The sequence below is a fragment of the Hesperophylax consimilis genome, unplaced genomic scaffold (assembly GCF_061612785.1).
Source record: "Hesperophylax consimilis isolate HC1 unplaced genomic scaffold, BYU_Hcon_1.0 scaffold_189, whole genome shotgun sequence".
NCBI classification, from domain to species: domain Eukaryota; kingdom Metazoa; phylum Arthropoda; class Insecta; order Trichoptera; family Limnephilidae; genus Hesperophylax; species Hesperophylax consimilis.
The window spans coordinates 723-3,689 of NW_028301402.1; the positions used below are offsets into that span (position 1 = coordinate 723).

General features: G+C 53.1%; 2 non-coding genes across 2 annotated transcripts; both read right to left on the minus strand.

The window, feature by feature from the left end:
- Positions 1-267: 267 nt before the first annotated feature.
- On the minus strand, positions 268-429 carry LOC149408556 (5.8S ribosomal RNA). Its single transcript, XR_016305504.1, has one exon. It is a non-coding gene; the product is annotated as a 5.8S ribosomal RNA (ribosomal RNA).
- A 330-nt stretch (positions 430-759) lies between these two features.
- On the minus strand, positions 760-2,699 carry LOC149408557 (small subunit ribosomal RNA). Its single transcript, XR_016305509.1, has one exon. It is a non-coding gene; the product is annotated as a small subunit ribosomal RNA (ribosomal RNA).
- Positions 2,700-2,967: the final 268 nt, after the last annotated feature.

Consider the following 2,967-nt stretch of genomic DNA (forward strand, 5'->3'; position numbering starts at 1 on the left):
CAGCCGACCGCTCGCGCGGTAGACTGCCCAGTTTTCAGCGTCGTCGCTAGCTCAAGGCTCGCACGCGTTCCTCCGCGTTTGGTATAACGCAAGCGGAAATCGCGCGCATCGAGAGAGCACTTCGTCAAATTTAACCGGACGCCGAGGTCCCGGCGCGCGTCTCCGAGGAGACGACGCGCGCGGGCCCCGGCGACGCCGGCAACGCTCGCTCTGCGCGCCCCCGTCCGAGGACGGGGGCGAGAGAACAGTCTGGTCGCATTGTGTGCGCGACCCTCAAACAGGAGTGGTCCGTCGACAAACTACGTCTTGCTCGGACCGCAATGTGCGTTCGAAATGTCGATGCTCATGTGTCCTGCAGTTCACACTCTGACGCGCATTTAGCTGCGTTCTTCATCGACCCACGAGCCGAGTGATCCGCCGTTCAGGGTAATAATGATAAAAACAAACATAAATAGATACGTTTTAGTTTTCGGTTTTTACAATTTGGTTTGCGTTTTCGAAATGTTTATAATTCCATTCGACAAAAAGATTAATTTTGTACCGCCGCCTTCACGGCGACGGGTAAAATTTCACCGGACGAGCGGATAGAGGACGGAGCCCTCCTCCGCTCGACGCCGGCGGTTCTCGGTTCGCATCGGCGCCCTAGGGCGATCTCCGACGCAGTAATTTAGCATTCGTTCGATTATGGTTTATATGTATAATATGTTTTGTTTCATAATAATATTTCATATCATGGAAAGCACAAACATTAAACACAGGAAATGATCCTTCCGCAGGTTCACCTACGGAAACCTTGTTACGACTTTTACTTCCTCTAAATGATCAAATTCGGTCAAACTTTCCGACGCGTCGGATGCCCGTGAGAGCTTCCGCGCACCAGTCCGAAGACCTCACCAAATCATCCATCGGTAGTAGCGACGGGCGGTGTGTACAAAGGGCAGGGACGCAATCAACGCGAGCTGGTGACTCGCTTTTACTAGGAATTCCTCGTTCATGGGGGAGAATTGCAAACCCCAATCCCTATCACGAAGGGGTTTCATCGGGTTACCCGGGCCGTTAGGCCAAGGAGGACACGCTGATCCCTTCAGTGTAGCGCGCGTGCGGCCCAGGACATCTAAGGGCATCACAGACCTGCTATTGCTCAATCTCGTGCGGCTATATATACCGCCGGTCCCTCTAAGAAGATTTTCATTGTACGCCGGTAGTGAAGACCGCGAAACGCACGACCCCGACGCGCGAACGCCGAAGCCGCGCGCACACGGACCCTCGTGATACCGGTTGCACGTCTATTTAATAGGCTAGAGTTACGTTCGTTACCGGAATTAACCTGACAAATCGCTCCACCAACTAAGAGCGGCCATGCACCACCACCCACCGAATCGAGAAAGAGCTGTTAATCCGTCAATCCTTCCAGTGTCCGGGCCTGGTGAGTTTTCCCGTGTTGAGTCGAATTAAGCCGCAGGCTCCACTCCTGGTGGTGCCCTTCCGTCAATTCCTTTAAGTTTCAGCTTTGCAACCATACTCCCCCCGGAGCCCGAAAGCTTTGGTTTCCCGGGAGCTGCCCACCGGGTTAAAATTATGAAACTTCGGCGGATCGCTGGCTGGCATCATTTATGGTTAGAACTACAGCGGTATCTAATCGCCTTCGAACCTCTAACTTTCGTTCTTGATTAATGAAAACACCTTTGGCAAATGCTTTCGCTTTAGTCCGTCTTGCGACGATCCAAGAATTTCACCTCTAACGTCTCAATACGAATGCCCCCAGTCGTCCCTATTAATCATTACCTCTGGTATCAGAAAGCCAACAAAACAGAACCGAGGTCCTATTCTATTATTCCATGCGTACAATATTCAGGCAAGTGTTAGCCCGCTTTGAGCACTCTAATTTGTTCAAAGTAAACAGCCGCGACGGCCCGCCTCGGTGCGCGGCCGACCGTGAGGCCGACCGACACACGCCGGCGGTGGACGCACCGGCGAGAAGCCCCGCAGACGTGCCTGTCGTACCGCATTCGGTAGACCGACACCGCAGGACACAATTTCAACTACGAGCTTTTTAACCGCAACAACTTTAGTATATGCTATTGGAGCTGGAATTACCGCGGCTGCTGGCACCAGACTTGCCCTCCAATGGATCCTCATTAAAGGATTTAAAGTGTAATCATTCCGATCACGAGGCCTCGGACGAGTCCCGTATCGTTATTTTTCGTCACTACCTCCCCGTGCCGGGAGTGGGTAATTTGCGCGCCTGCTGCCTTCCGTGGATGTGGTAGCCGTTTCTCAGGCTCCCTCTCCGGAATCGAACCCTGATTCCCCGTTACCCGTGACAACCATGGTAGTCGCATAAACTACCATCGACAGTTGATAAGGCAGACATTTGAAAGATGCGTCGCCGGTGCTAGACCGTGCGATCAGCTCAAAGTTATCTAGAGTCATCTCGAATGGCGACGGACGGGGCGCGAACCCCGCCGCCGATTGGTTTTTGATCTAATAAAAGCATTCCTCCCGTTACCGGTCAGAACCTCGTTTGCATGTATTAGCTCTAGAATTGCCACAGTTATCCAAGTAACCGTGTACGATCTAAGGAACCAAAACTGATATATTGAGCCATTCGCGGTTTCACCTTAATTCGGCTTTTACTGAGACTTGCATGGCTTAGTCTTTGAGACAAGCATATGATTACTGGCAGGATCAACCAGGGAGCTGCACCACCGTCGGAGGGTTTTTAATCCTCCGAACGACAGAGGCCCGCCCTCGCGTAGAGGGCGCGGACAACACGGCGTTAAAGAACACGCGACGGAGTCACCCGCACGAGTCACGCTCATTATGCGTACCGCTATATTCTCCCGCTCGGCGACCGTCGCTAGACGAAAGCTCCGCGGGAAAATTTTTGCTTCAAACGAAGAAAGCGCGCGTAGGACGGCTCCCGCCCGAGAGAGAGAGACCGCACCCGCGACGACGCTATCGTCC